Source organism: Entelurus aequoreus, linkage group LG20 (assembly GCF_033978785.1).
Source record: "Entelurus aequoreus isolate RoL-2023_Sb linkage group LG20, RoL_Eaeq_v1.1, whole genome shotgun sequence".
In the NCBI taxonomy this organism is placed as follows: Eukaryota; Metazoa; Chordata; class Actinopteri; order Syngnathiformes; family Syngnathidae; genus Entelurus; species Entelurus aequoreus.
The window spans coordinates 50,199,782-50,216,294 of record NC_084750.1 but is presented as its reverse complement, the minus strand read 5'-3'; the positions used below and the strand labels follow the sequence as shown (position 1 = coordinate 50,216,294).

At 42.3% G+C, this 16,513-nt stretch overlaps 2 protein-coding genes across 9 annotated transcripts in view; one reads left to right on the top strand and one right to left on the bottom strand.

Moving 5' to 3' along the window:
- Positions 1–16,513, bottom strand: part of LOC133636338 (gastrula zinc finger protein XlCGF48.2-like) — a 359,822-nt gene that overhangs the window by 234,245 nt on the left and 109,064 nt on the right. The gene's annotated exons all lie outside the window — the stretch shown is intronic.
- LOC133636329 (gastrula zinc finger protein XlCGF57.1-like) overlaps positions 1–16,513 on the top strand; it is a 243,662-nt gene that overhangs the window by 184,070 nt on the left and 43,079 nt on the right. The gene's annotated exons all lie outside the window — the stretch shown is intronic.

The following is a 16,513-nucleotide window of genomic DNA, read 5'->3' as shown; positions in this document are numbered from 1 at the left end:
ACAGTATATAAATATCGATATATATATATATATATATATATACACACATACACACGCGTATATGTTTGTGTGTGATGTGCATATACATACAGTTAGGTCCATAAATATTTGGACATTGACACAATTTTCAGTATTCCAGCTCTGTACAACACCACAATGGATTTGAAATGAAACAATCAAGATGTGCTTTAAGTGTAGACTTTGAGCTTTAATTTGAGGGTATTTACATCCAAATCAGGTGAATGGTGTAGGAATTACAACACATTTTAAATGTGCCTTCCACTTTTTAAGGGACCAAAAATAATTGGACAATTGGCTACTCAGCTGTTCCATGGCCAGGTGTGTGTTATTCCCCTTTTTTTTTTTTTCATTTAAAGTTAAAGTAAGTTAAAGTAGCAATGATTGTCACACACACACTGGGTGTGGTGAAATTTGTCCTCTGCATTTGACCCATCCCCTTGATCACCCCCTGGGAGGTGAGGGGAGCAGTGGGCAGCAGCGGTGGCCGCGCCCGGGAATCATTTTTGGTGATTTAACCCCCAATTCCAACCCTTGATGCTGAGTGCCAAGCAGGGAGGTAATGGCTCCCATTTTTTATAGTCTTTGGTATGACCCGGCCGGGGTTTGAACTCACAACCTATTTAATTTACAAAGAGCAGATAAAAGGCCTAGATGTCATTTCAAGTGTGGTGTATTCATTTGTAATCTGGGGAGGTCATCTCTCAGTATGAAGTCCAAAGATCTGTCACTATCAGTGAAGCAAGCCATCATTAGGCTGTAAAATCAAAACAAAGCCATCAGAGAGATAGCAAAAACATGAGGTGTGGCCAAACCAACTGTTTGGTACATTCTTAAAAAGAGAGAATGCACTGCTGAGCTTAGCAACACCAAAAGACATGGAAGACCACAGAAAACAAGTGTGGTGGATGAAAGACAAATCCTTTTCCTTGTCAAGAAAAAGCCCTTCACAACACAGTTGGCCAAATCAAGAAAAGTCTCCAGGAGGTACAGTAGGTGTATCTGTGTCTAAGTCAACAATTAAGAGAAGACTTCACCAGAGGAAATACAGAGGTTTCTTCACAAGGTGAGCCTCAAAAACAGGAAGGCCAGATTAGAGTTTGCCAAGAAACATGTAAAAGAGCCTGTGCAGTTCTGGAACAACATCTTATGGACAGATGAGACAAGGATCAACTTGTACCAGAATGATGGAAAGAGAAGAGTATGGAGAAGGGAAGGAACTGCTCAAGATCCAAAGCATAGCACCTCATCAGTGAAGCATGGTGGTGGTAGTGGCATGCATGGCTGCCAGTGGAACTGGATCTCTTATATTTATTGATGATGTGACAGCTGACAAAAGCAGCAGAATGAATTCTGAAGTGTTTGGGGCAATATTATCTGCTCATATTCAGCCAAATGCTTCAAAGCTCATTGGACGGTACATTAAAGTGCAGATGGACAATGACCCGAAGCATACTGCAAAAGCAACCAAAGAGTTTTTTAAGGCAAAGAAGTGGAATGTTCTGCAATGGCCAAGTCAATCACCTGACCTGAATCCCATTGAGCATGCATTTCCCTCGCTGAAGACAAAACTGAAGGGAAAATGCCCAAAGAACAAGCAGGAAGTGGAGGCAGCTGCAGCAGAGGCCCGACAGAGCATCACCAGGAACGAAACCCAGCGTCTGGTGATGTATTTGGGTTCCACACTTCAGGCTGTCATTGATTGCATAGGATTTGCCAAAAAAAAGTGACAATTTGATTTATGATTATGTTAGTTGGTCCAATTACTTTTGGTCCCTTAAAAAGTGGAAGGCACATATAAAATGTGTTGTAATTCCTACACCGTTCACCTGATTTGGAATACCCTCAAATTAAAGCTCAAAGTCTACACTTAAAGCACAACTTCAGTGTTTAATTTCAAATCCATTGTGGTGTTGTACAGAGCTGGAATACTGAATATTGTGTCAATGTCCAAATATTTATGGACCTAACTGTATGTATGTGTGTATGTGTATGTATATGTACTGTATGTATATGTATGTGTAATGGTGTAGAAACAGACGTCCATTATGCTTGATTAAATTATGAATGAAGTGTTGCAACAGCGTCTGTTGCTGGCGAGAAGTGGTATGTACGGTTACCTGCGGGAAGTGCTCAGAAGAACTGTGAAGCCTTCCAACTGGTGAGACTGATTGATTGATTGATTGATTGAGACTTTTATTAGAAGATTGCACAGTGAAGTACATATTCCGTACAATTGACCACTAAATGGTAGCACCCGAATAAGTTTTTCAACTTGTTTAAGTCGGGGTCCACTTAAATTGATTCATGATACAGATATCTTTGGCAGCTTAGTCACAGATGACCATGCTAATTTACGCTCTTGTGTCAGAGACTTATTTCGATTTGATGTTTAATTTTTTATTGAATTTATTTTAAAAAAAATTTAAATTTTGTAATGGTATTATTATTATTAATTGTTTTATTTATTTTTTTATTTAAATAGTTTTGTCATCCTATTTTAGTCAATTATTAGTAATACATTTTCAGTTTTAATGAGTGTTGTAATTATACAATGCACATATCTAATTATAATTTTCACATTTTAACTTGATGTTTTGTTGATACGGTACATTCATGTTTGTTGACAACGCCTAGCATGGCTGTACAAGCCAATTCTTGAGTGACAGTCCCGGTTGCACTTAGTGCAAACATGTGTAGAGACTTCATCCCGCTCCTGCTGTGCGATGGTATTTGCAGTATGTTTCCTCCTGTCTCTCTTCTCCTCTGCGAGCTGGCCTCTCCTCAAATCAGCCTCTGCGATACCCCGTCTAACCGCTTGACGCCAGACACTTCGGTTGTCCGCCTGTATCTCCCAGCTGTCCAAGGGAATATTACACGCCTTTAGATCTCTCTTGCATGCGTCCTTGAACCGGAGGGAGGGACGACCAACATGTCTGGAACCAGCAGCCAGTTGTCCATACATAATGTCCTTGGGAAGCCGTCCGTCCTCCATCCGCCGAACATGTCCCAGCCATGGAAGACGGCGCTGGCTAAGAAGAGAGTTCATGCTATGGATATTAGCCCGCTGAAGAATGACACTGTGTGGAATATGGTCCTGCCAACTAATACAAAGGATACGTTTAATAAAGGTCTGATAAACTCGGATCTTTGTATGTTGAGTAAGAGCGTTGTTTTCCCATACTCGCTTTGCTAGTTTAGCCATGATGATATTTGCCTTTCCAAGCCTCCTGTCAAGTTCAACATCAAGCGAGAGTTTATTGCTGATTGTCGAGCCTAGGTATATAAAATGATCTACTACTTCTAAAGTGACACCATTCATCTTGATAGCAGGATTTGCAGCACCTTGAACACTGACATTGGTTTTCTGCAGGCTAACTATAAGTCCAAACTGTTCACAAGCATTCGCAAAACAGTCACTTAGACGTTGTAAGGCTTCTTTGGTGTTGGTAACAAGAGCAGCATCGTCTGCAAAAAGCATCTCTCGGATTAACACTGACCTCCTTTTGGTTTTCGCACGTAATCTTGCCAGATTGAACAATTTGCCGTCAGACCGTGTGTGTAGATAGACACCCTCAATGGATGTGTCAAAAGCGTAGGACAGGAGTATAGAGAAGAATATTCCAAAAAGAGTTGGTGCTAAGACGCAGCCCTGCTTAACACCACTGTTGATAGAGAAGGAGTCCGAACAGGATCCATCATACAAGACTGTTCCTTTCATGTTGGAATGGAAAGAGATCAACATGCTGAGTAGTTTTGGAGGACATCCAATCTTTTGTAGTAGCTTGAACAGGCCCTTCCTGCTGACAAGATCGAAAGCCTTAGTTAGATCTATGAACATCATGTAAAGAGGTTGACCTTGTTCTCTACTCTTCTCTTGAATCTGCCTGACTGAAAATATCATGTCGGTCGTCGATCTTCCAGCCCTGAAACCACATTGGGATTCAGGATAGATACGATCTGCAAGTATCTGTAGCCTGTTTAGGATTATGCGTGCATAAACCTTTCCAACGATGTTCAAGAGAGAAATTCCTCTATAGCTATTACAGTCACTGCGGTCCCCTTTATTTTTATAAAGTGACACAATAGTGGCATCACGCATGTCCTGAGGTACTCCTTCTTCCTCCCAGCAAAGAGATATACAGATATATACTATCAGATATATACTATCATCATAATACAGTCATCACACAAGATAATCACATTGAATTATTTACATTATTTACAATCAGGGGTGTGGAGGGGTGGGGGGGGGGTAGGATATGGACAGCAAGTAGTGGAGAGAGAGAGAGAGAGAGAGAGAGAGAGAGAGAGAGAGAGAGAGAGAGAGAGAGAGAGAGAGAGAGAGAGAGAGAGAGAGAGAGAGAGAGAGAGAGAGAGAGAAAGTCCACACGTTTTTGCATTGTCCGGGATTGATTACTAATTAGTAGAGATGTCCGATAATATCGGTCTGCCGATATTATCGGCCGATAAATGCGTTAAAATGTAATATCGGAAATTATCTGTATCGGTTTTTTTATTATCAGTACCGTTTTTTTGTTTTTTTTTATTAAATCCACATAAAAAACACAAGATACACTTACAATTAGTGCACCAACCCAAAAAACCTCCCTCCCCCATTTACACTCATTCACACAAAAGGGTTGTTTCTTTCTGTTATTAAAGGCCTACTGAAAGCCACTACTGCCGACCACGCAGTCTGATAGTTTATATATCAATGATGAAATCTTAACATTGCAACACATGCCAATACGGCCGGGTTAACTTAGAAAGTGACATTTAAAACTTCGCGGGAAATATCCGGCTGAAATGTCGCGGTATGATGACGTATGCGCGTGACGAAGTCAGTATAACGGAAGTTATGGTACCCCATAGAATCCTATACAAAAAGCTCTGTTTTCGTTTTATAATTCCACAGTATTCTGGCCATCTTTTGCAATTTGTTTAATGAACAATGAAGGCTGCAAAGAAGACAGTTGTAGGTGGGATCGGTGTATTAGCAGCGGACTACAGCAACACAACCAGGAGGACTTTGTTGGAGCGCTAGCCGCGCTAGCCGGCGACCTCACCTTGACTTCCTACGTCTCCGGGCCGCCAAACGCATCGGGTGAAGTCCTTCGTCCTTCTGCCGATCGCTGGAACGCAGGTGAGCACGGGTGTTGATGAGCAGATGAGGGCTGGCTGGCGTAGGTGGAGAGCTAATGTTTTTAGCATAGCTCTGTGAGGTCCCGTTGCTAAGTTAGCTTCAATGGCGTCGTTAGCACAGCATTGTTAACCTTCGCCAGCCTGGAAAGCATTAACCGTGTATTTACATGTCCACGGTTTAATAGTATTGTTGATTTTCTATCTATCCTTCCAGTCAGGGGTTTATTTTTTTGTTTCTATATGCAGTTAAAGCACGATGCTATCACGTTAGCTCGTAGCTAAAGCATTTCGCCGATGTATTGTCGTGGAGATAAAAGGCACTGAATGTCCATTTCGCGTTCTCGACTCTCATTTTCAAGAGGATATAGTATCCCAGGTGGTTTAAAATACAAATTCGTGATCCACAATAAAAAAAGGAGAGAGTGTGGAATCCAATGAGCCAGCTTGTACCTAAGTTACGGTCAGAGCGAAAAAAGATACGTCCATCACTGTCTCTCAAGTCCTTCACTGTAACGTTCTTCATCTACAAATCTTTCATCCTCGCTCAAATTAATGGGGTAATCATCACTTTCTCGGTCCGAATCTCTCTCGCTCCATTGTAAACAACGGGGAATTGTGAGGAATACTAGCTCCTGTGACGTCACGCTACTTCCGCTACAGGCAAGGCTTTTTTTTATCAGCGAGCAAAAGTTGCGAACTTTATCGTCGATTTTCTCTACTAAATCCTTTCAGCAAAAATATGGCAATATCGCGAAATGATCAAGTATGACACATAGAATGGATCTGCTATTCCCGTTTAAATAAAAAAAAAAACATTTCAGTAGGCCTTTAATATTCTGCTTCCTACATTATATATCAATATATATAAATACAGTCTGCAAGGGATACAGTCCGTAAGCACACATGATTGTGCGTGCTGCTGCTCCACTAATAGTACTAACCTGTCACACCGTGGTGAGGGAAGTCCTGTTTTGGGGTTGTCTGGCACATTTCCTGTTTTATTTTGAAAATTCTAATCCTCCTCTCGTTTCAGGCCACTTGCCCTTCCTCCTGTGTCACTGGTCTGATGTCTCTCCTGATTGCCTGATTGTGCCCACCTGTGTCACCCTCCCTCATGTGTATATAGTCCTCGTCTTCCCCTGTCTTGTTGCCAGAGTATATCGTCTCGCTACGTACCTCCAGCCTTGTCCACAGCCTTGTTCACAGCCATCAACCAAGTTTGATAAGTATTGTCTCGCTTTGTTTATTGATTCCTTTGTTCCCTCTGAGAGAGTGATTTTCTTTTGCTAAGTTTTTGGTCAAGTCTTTTTGTATCAATTTTCATAGTGCCTTGTCTTCCTTTTTTTTCCCTCCTTCTGGAGCGCTTTTAGTTTTCAGGCTTCTCAAATACTTTATACCTACTTTCTGTTTATAGCGTCTCAACCTTTTAGCATGAGAGAATTTCCCTTTTGTAGATCATTATAGATTGTTTTTTTTTGTGTATTCGACTCATATAACTTTTTGGCTATTGCCTGTTCCTCCTTATGGAGTGATTTTCTGTTTATTGCCTTATGTCCTATGCTAATACCCTATAGGTGCTTGAATATATCTTAGATAGATTTTGTAGCCACTTTCTTTAATCACTCTGTCCTAGAGATAGCAAGGAATTGTTTAAATAAAGGTCTGAGTCAATTGTCACTCCTCTGCATCTGAGTCCTCATTTACGCCAAGACTTAACAGTATACTCTGGCCAGTATGGACTCAGCAGAGGCTAAACAACTGACGGAAATCCTGCACACCCAGGAATCACGGCTCGCCCGACAGGAGGAGTTTCAGACGGCGATGGCAGCAAACATGGGTCACCTGTCCTCCCAGCTACAAGGACTACTTGAGCAGTTTGCTCGAACGATTCCGGCGTCCCAGCCCCCCACGCCACCCGCTGCTCCCACCCTGTCTTCACCTCCTCCCGGAGCCGGATGCAAGCTGGCTCCTCCGGCGCCATACGCTGGCGCTCCCGGTTTGTGCAAGACCTTTTTGATTGACTGTGCTATTCATTATGAACTGATGCCCCATGCATTTCCCACTGACCGCTCCAAGATTGCTTTCATGATTTCCCATCTTACGGATAGAGCCAAAGCGTGGGCTTCTGCCGAATGGGGGCGGAACTCGTCACTCTGCCACTCATTTAAAGACTTTCAAGCTGCTCTAACAAGAACTTTTGACCCGGTGTCCTCCAGCAGAGAAAAGGCACAAGAGCTAAGCAGCATAAAGCAGGGCAGCGGCTCCGTGTGCGACTACGCCATCCGCTTCCGCACGCTGGCAGCTGAAAGTGGGTGGGACGACATGGCGCTCTATGATGTTTTTCTTAAGGGGCTCGGAGCTTCCATACAGGACCTCCTCATTCCCCTGGACCTACCCGATAACCTAGATGCCCTCATCGCGCTCGCTATCAGGACGGACAACAGACTAGCCCAGCTCAAACGACAGCGAGGAGGAGGATCGGAAGCTGCAGGGAGAACCACCCGTCCGTTCGCACCTAGCTGGTCGACGACTCGGCGCCCACCTCCGGAGCTACTTCCTCACCTACGCACAAATCAGGAGGAGGAACCCATGCAGCTGGGGAGAGCTCGACTGACCCCAGAGGAGCGACGCAAGCGGCTGATGGAGGGAAGATGTTTCTACTGTGGAGAGGGTGGCCATCTTGTCGGTTCGTGTCCAACCAAGGGACCCCAGGCGGTGAGTCACATTCCGGCTGTTCCTCAGATGCCACGTATTCTTACCAAGATCACGATAACTCATCACACGACCACAATTCTAGAGGCGCTAATAGACTCTGGGGCAGATGAGAGTCTGATGGACTGGGGTTTAGCTAGGAGACTAGGACTCAATTCAGAACCACTAGCTAAACCCATTAGGGCCAGTTCTCTAAACGGTAAGGAGCTTTTCACCATCACACACATCAGTGAACCTTTCCAAATGAACATAGACGGCCATCAGGAACAGATCCGTCCATACCTGATTATTTCTCCCTCTCATTCGCTAATTTTGGGGTATCCATGGCTGTACCAGCATAACCCTCGTGTTGACTGGAAAACAGGGAAGATCAGTGTATGGGGAAGGGAATGTACCCAGAAATGTAGTTTTTCTACTGTCCAAAAGAAAAATGTCAAGGAAATTAATCTTTTTTCTGCCAATCCTGCCACAGACTCAGAATTTCCGGACTTGAATTCTGTTCCCTCCTGTTACCACCACCTACGACAAGTTTTCAGCAAAACTAAGGCTCTGTCACTTCCACCCCACCGTTCCTACGACTGTGCTATTGATTTACTGCCCGGGGCCACTATTCCCAAGGGGCGCCTGTACTCTGTTTCTGGTCCAGAAAGGGCAGCCATGAATGAATACATCTCTGCATCACTGAAAGCTGGCTTGATCCGCCCGTCATCATCGCCAGCAGGAGCAGGTTTCTTCTTTGTGAAGAAGAAAGACGGGTCGTTAAGACCCTGCATTGATTACAGCCCACTCAATGACATTACTATTAAGAACCGTTACCCTCTTCCCCTCATGTCCTCTGTCTTCGACCAACTCCAACAGGCCAAAATATTCACCAAACTGGATCTACGCAACGCTTACCATCTGGTCCGAATTAAAGAGGCAGACGAGTGGAAGACTGGATTCAACACACCCAGCGGCCACTATGAATACAGGGTCATGCCCTTCGGACTCACCAATGCCCCCGCCGTGTTCCAAGCTATGATCAATGAAGTTCTAAGAGACTTCCTGGACCATTTTGTGTACGTCTACCTGGACGATATATTGATTTATTCTCCTGACAGTGACACTCACCAAGTCCACGTAACCCAGGTTTTAAAGAGACTTTTGGACAATGACTTGTATGTTAAAGCTGAAAAGAGTGTTTTTCATGCCGACACTGTCTCCTTCCTGGGCTTCATTGTAGCTCCTGGAAGAGTGCAGATGGATCCGGCTAAAGTTAGCGCTGTGGCCGATTGGCCTACACCTGACAACCGCAAGAAGGTTCAGCAATTCTTGGGTTTTGCTAACTTTTACAGGCGGTTTGTCAGAAGCTTCAGCGCAATAGCTGCTCCTCTCCATGCTCTTACCTCTCCCCAGGTGCGGTTCCACTGGTCTCCGGAAGCAGAGAGGGCCTTCCAGACACTCAAACTCCGCTTCACCTCAGCGCCCATCCTCACCATTCCGGACCCGCAGCGCCAGTTCGTCGTGGAGGTGGACGCTTCTAATGAAGGAGTGGGAGCGGTCCTGTCTCAACGTTCTCAACAGGACGGCAAGATGCATCCATGTGCCTTTCTGTCGCGGCGGCTGTCCAAAGCTGAAAAAAACTATGATGTCGGCAATCGTGAGTTGCTGGCGGTGAAGCTCGCCTTGGAGGAATGGAGGCATTGGCTCGAGGGGGCCGAACACCCGTTCATCGTCTGGACAGATCACAAGAACCTGGAATACATAAAGAAGGCTAAGAGACTCAACTCTCGCCAGGCCAGGTGGGCGCTTTTTTTTAATCGCTTTTCCTTCTCGCTCTCCTACAGGCCGGGGTCCCGCAACGTCAAGCCAGACGCCTTGTCACGATTATTCGACCCCGAGCTTGAGGCCAAGCAACCTGAGACTATCCTTCCACTGAACTGTGTGGTAGGAGCGGTAACTTGGCCAATAGAAACAGAGGTAAAGCAAGCTAACGGTGTGGCCCCGCCACCTAGGGGATGTCCTGTTAATCGATTGTTTGTCCCCACTGAGCTGCGTCTCCGGGTGATTCATTGGGCTCACACCTCGCTGCTTTCGTGCCATCCGGGAGTTAAAAGAACCATGTTTGTGATCTCCCGGCGGTTCTGGTGGCCAGCCATGGAGACGGAGGTCCGGGAGTACGTAGAGGCCTGTTCGGTCTGTGCCAGGAACAAAATGTCTTCCAGGTCTCGCATGGGACTTCTCCAGCCGCTCCCCATTCCCTCCAGACCGTGGTCAGACATCTCGATGGACTTCGTTACAGGCCTCCCGGTCTCACAAGGTAACACCACCGTCCTCACCGTGGTCGACAGATTCTCCAAAATGGTCAGATTCATTGCTATGCCTAAATTACCATCCGCCAAAGAGACGGCAGAGACTATGATGACTAATGTATTCCGAGTTCATGGATTTCCCAAAGACATTGTTTCAGACCGGGGACCACAGTTTGTATCACGGTTCTGGGGGGAGTTCTGCCGACTCATTGGAGCCAAGGCCAGCCTGACATCAGGATATCATCCAGAAGCCAACGGCCAGACCGAACGACTTAACCAGCAGCTGGAAACCGGCCTCCGGTGCTTGGTCTGCCAGAACCCCTCCACATGGAGCAAACACCTGGTCTGGGTAGAGTATGCGCACAATTCGCTGCCTACATCAGCCACCGGCCTCTCTCCCTTTCATTGTGCCTTAGGGTACCAGCCCCCTCTTTTCCCAGAGAATGAGTCAGAAGTGTCGGTCCCCTCCGCCCATGCCATGGTCCGACGTTGTCGCCGCATTTGGGCAGCCGCCCGTCAAGTATTGACCAGACAACAAGATCAGATGAAGAGAGCGGCAGACCGCAAGAGACGACCTGCGCCTGCATACGAACCCGGTCAGAGAGTCTGGCTTTCAGCCAAGAACTTACATCTCAAGGTCACATCAAGGAAACTGGCACCACGCTTTGTAGGTCCATTCCCAATTACCAAGCTCGTCGGACCTGCAGCGGTTCGGCTTCGTCTGCCTCGATCCCTCCGCGTCCATCCCACCTTCCACGTCAGTCAGGTCAAACCAGCCAAAGAAAGCACCATGGTCCCAGCCACCACATCCCCTCCACCACCCGAAGTAATTGAAGGTGGACCAGTATACAAAGTTAAACGCTTGTTGGCAGTGCGCAACCGGGGTCGGGGCAGACAATTCCTGGTGGATTGGGAAGGATACGGACCGGAAGAGAGACAGTGGGTTCCTTCCCGCCACATTGTCGACCCCACTCTCATCAGGGACTTCTACAGAGACCACCCCGAACAGTCTGGGCCGTCCGGAGTCGGCCATAGAAGGGGGGGTACTGTCACACCGTGGTGAGGGAAGTCCTGTTTTGGGGTTGTCTGGCACATATCCTGTTTTACTTTGAAAGTTCTAATCCTCCTCTCGTTTCAGGCCACTTGCCCTTCCTCCTGTGTCACTGGTCTGATGTCTCTCCTGATTGCCTGATTGTGCCCACCTGTGTCACCCTCCCTCATGTGTATATAGTCCTCGTCTTCCCCTGTCTTGTTGCCAGAGTATATCGTCTCGCTACGTACCTCCAGCCTTGTCCACAGCCTTGTTCACAGCCATCAACCAAGTTGATAAGTATTGTCTCGCTTTGTTTATTGATTCCTTTGTTCCCTCTGAGAGAGTGATTTTCTTTTGCTAAGTTTTTGGTCAAGTCTTTTTGTATCAATTTTCATAGTGCCTTGTCTTCCTTTTTTTTCCCTCCTTCTGGAGCGCTTTTAGTTTTCAGGCTTCTCAAATACTTTATACCTACTTTCTGTTTATAGCGTCTCAACCTTTTAGCATGAGAGAATTTCCCTTTTGTAGATCATTATAGATTGTTGGTTTTTTTTTGTGTATTCGACTCATATAACTTTTTGGCTATTGCCTGTTCCTCCTTATGGAGTGATTTTCTGTTTATTGCCTTATGTCCTATGCTAATACCCTATAGGTGCTTGAATATATCTTAGATAGATTTTGTAGCCACTTTCTTTAATCACTCTGTCCTAGAGATAGCAAGGAATTGTTTAAATAAAGGTCTGAGTCAATTGTCACTCCTCTGCATCTGAGTCCTCATTTACGCCAAGACTTAACACTAACCTTTAACAGTTAATTTTACAAATTTTCATTAATTACTAGTTTCTATGTAACTGTTTTTATATTGTTTTACTTTATTTTTTATTCAAGAAAATGTTTTTAATTTATTTATCTTATTTTATTTGATTCATTTTTTTAAAAAGTACCTTATCTTCACCATACCTGGTTGTCCAAATTAGGCATAATAATGTGTTAATTCCACGACTGTATATATCGGTATCGGTTGATATCGGTAATTAAAGAGTTGGACAATATCGGCATATCGGATATCGGCAAAAAGCCATTATCGGACATCCCTACTAATTAGTAAATATTGACTGTTTATATTTTGATTAGTACTTTGTAATGTACACATAAAAAGGTTCGCTAATTGGTATTGACCAAAACTGTTTCGTAGAGTTATATTTTGAAGACAATAACACACTTTTACTGTGTAAACTAATTGGTGATTGTTGATGTGTTATTTAGAGAATCCCGTGACCCAAGTGGACTCACAGTCTCACAATTTGCACTATTTTGCAGGTAACATTATATTTCATGCCACTGTGATTGTTTGGTTGTTCAAATAGCTGTCCTCACCTATTATTATGATGCTAATGGTAGCTTGGCTAGGCCGCAGCCTGGTTTATCAACCGCATGGTTTGAAGCAGCCATTTTGGATGCGAGGTGCGTTCAGGGACATCCTGTAAAATGTAGTGACTGTCATTTTACTGTGTACTTTGCATATAAAAAAAAGGATTATTGTAAATTTAAGTATACCAATATCAGTACAGGTGAAACCAACTGAGAGGATGAATATGATAATTAGTATAAAGATGTGGTTTAAACACTATACGATCACGCCCAAATGTAACATGTTTGTTTGTAAAATGAAACTGTGGTTTTATTATGTCAAACATGAGAACTGTGACGCCTTCCAACTGAGAATCCCGTGACCCAAGTGGACTCACAGTCTCACAATTTGCACTGTTTTGCAGGACACTGTAATAAAAGAAATTCATAATCCACCTGGTGCCAGTGATATGTTGGAGCGACAGCAGTGTGGAGCTGCATTTTGCCACATACAGTTGTGGACCGTCTCATATGTATAAATGTATATACAAAACCCAAAACCAGTGAAGTGGGCATGTTGTGTAAAACGTAAAAAAAACAGAATACAATGATTTGCAAATCCTTTTTGACCTATTGTCACACGGTGAGGGATTTCTTGTCTTTCATTTTTTCATTTATTTATTTATTTCAGGCAATGACAAAAACCTACAAGTTGACAAAACATAATACTATAAATTAATATAGTGCATTATTGTCCAGTTTTGCCTGAAAGGGAGTGGGAAGAAGATAACTTATTTAATTCCACCCCCAGTTCTCCATTCAGTGATTATTCACATGACTTTCACTCTCACTTTGTTCAAGGATTATAATACACATGTTGTATCATAGTGGCATTACCACAATCATTATTACACTGTAACAATCATTTGTATCAACAATGTAGGAATAATGAATATACCAACAATGGTAATAGACAACATAGCAATAATGGTAATAGACAACATAGCAATAATGGTAATAGACAACATAGCAATAATGGTAAGGAAACATTGAGCACATGTCAACACTTTGAGACAGAGTACAGCAACAGGTCAAATTAAAGACCCCCATCTCTATATTTGAACCAGACCCCATGTTTGTATAATAGTTTAAATCCATTAATAGTTTGGCATTGCTTGTGTTGTAAGTTCAGTTTGTTCCATAGTTTTACTCCGCATACAGACACACAAAAACATAGTTTTACTCCGCATAGAGACACACATAAACATATTTTTACTCCGCATACAGACACACAAAAACATAGTTTTACTCCGCATAGAGACACACAAAAACATAGTATTATTCCGCATACAGACACACAAAAACAGTTTTACTCCGCATACAAACACACAAAAACATAGTTTTACTCCACATACAGACACACAAAAACATAGTATTACTCCGCATACAGACACACAAAAACATAGTTTTACTCCGCATACAGACACACAAAAACATAGTTTTACTCCACATACAGACACACAAAAACATAGTTTTACTCCGCATACAGACACACAAAAACATAGTTTTACTCCACATACAGACACACAAAAACATAGTTTTACTCCGCATACAGACACACAAAAACATAGTTTTACTCCGCATACAGACACACAAAAACATAGTTTTACTCCGCATAGAGACACACAAAAACATAGTTTTACTCCGCATACAGACACACAAAAACATAGTTTTACTCCGCATACAGACACACAAAAACATAGTTTTACTCCATATACAGACACACAAAAACATAGTTTTACTCCGCATACAGACACACAAAAACATAGTTTTACTCCGCATACAGACACACAAAAACATAGTTTTACTCCGCATACAGACACACAAAAAGGTTTACGAGTGGTTTGAGCTCTCGGCAATAAGAAATATCCAAAGCCTCTCAAGTTACGAGCTTGCACTCGTTTTATAAAAAAACGTTGTAGATTAGGTGGCAATAATTTGTTAAAAGCTTTATATAAGATTATTAATGTATTATATTTAACAAGGTCATCAAATTTGAGCAACTTTGATTGCATAAACAGATGATGAGTATGTTCTAAATAACCAACGTTGTGAATGATCTTTTCTGTAATATGATCAGAGGATGAATTGTGTTGTGGTAAGTATTCCCCCATACTTCAACACAGTATGTAAGGTATGGCAGTACCAAGGTGCAGTATAGAGTACGGAGTGCATTTTCATTGAGGTATAGTTTTGCTTTGTTTATAATTGAGAGGCTTTTGGAGATTTTTGTTTTAATGTGTCTGACATGAGCTTTCCATGATAGTTTACTATCAATTATTACTCCCAAAAATGTATTCTCATTTACGATTTCAATTTGGGTACCATCAATACTTATTTTCTGTTCAGACGTTATGTTGCCATTTCCAAACATTACTATCTTAGTTTTATTTTTATATTCAAAGATAATTTATTTGTGTCCATCCATTTTTTTACTATGTTTAGTTCTGTGTTTACTGTATTTATGAGCTCATTATAGTCATCACTACTGTAGAATAAATTTGCGTCGTCTGCAAAAAGTATACATTTCAGTATCTTGGATGTATTAAACATATCATTAATATATACATTAAACAGTTTTGGCCCCAATACGGACCCCTGGGGGACACCACAAGCAATGCCAAGAGTATCAGATAAAAATTGACCCATTTTAACAAAGTGTACCCTCCCAGTTAAATAACTTTTTAACCAGTCACCAGCCAGCCCCATAATTCCATATCTTCCCATTTGATCTAGTAGTATTGAATGATTAATGGTATCAAAGGCTTTCTTTAGGTCAATAAAAATAGCAACTGCATATCTTTTATGCTCCAGTGCATTAGTCATTTCCTCAATAGCTTCAGTTATTGCCTTTGAAGTTGTTCTTTTGGACCTAAAGTCATACTGACCGTCATTGATTATATGATGCTTCTCAAGAAAAGATTCAAGTCGAGAGTTAAATAGTTTCTCTAAGATTTTTGAGAAGTGAGGCAAAAGAGAGATTGGTGTGTAATTGGTGAAAGCGTGTTTGCTGTCACTTTTGAAGAGCGGAGTTACTTTAGCCATTTTCATTTGACTTGGAAAGCAGCCAGTCTGGAATGATAAATGACATATATAAGTTAATGGTTTTACAATATTCAGGATAACCTTTTGAACCAATATCATGTTGATATCATGGCAGTCAGTGGAGCACTTACTTTTACACTTGCGCACAATGTTTGTCACTTCCTGCTCATTTGTAGCTGAGAGGAAGAATGAGGAAGAATTCTGTTCAATAGTTGATTTTGTAACTCCATTGTCTGGGATATCAACAGACAATTTAGGACCAACATTTACAAAAAAACTATTGAACTTGTTTACTACATTAGTCATATTATAACTTTACTTTACTACATTACTCATATTATAATCTTCACCGTTTTCATCAATAAAGTAATCAGGATATGTCAACTTGGAATATCCTTCTTTGATTAGACTATTCAAAACATCCCAAGTTCCATTTATATTGTTTTGTTTTCCTATAGTTTATTTTGATAATATAACCATTTGCTTGTTCTTATAATATCAGTTAATTTATTTTTGTACTTCTTTTATCGTTGTTTGACTTCTTTTGTTTTTATTTTGATGAAAAGTTTGTAGAGATTGTTTTTCTTTTTACAGCCATTAATTATCCTTTTTGTGATCCAAAGGCTATTTTTATGTTTTCCTTTTATAAAATAGTATTTCACGGGGCAATGTTTATTATGCAGGGAAGTAAAGATGTCTAAAAAATGACAATAAGCACTGTCCACATTAGGTTCTCTGTATACTGAAGTCCAATCCTGAACTGCTAAACTATTGTTTAGGGCACAGATTGTTTCCTCAGTTGTTATTCGTTTAGAGATTTTTGCCATAGTGTCTTTGGTTTTCTTGAGATGACAGTCATATA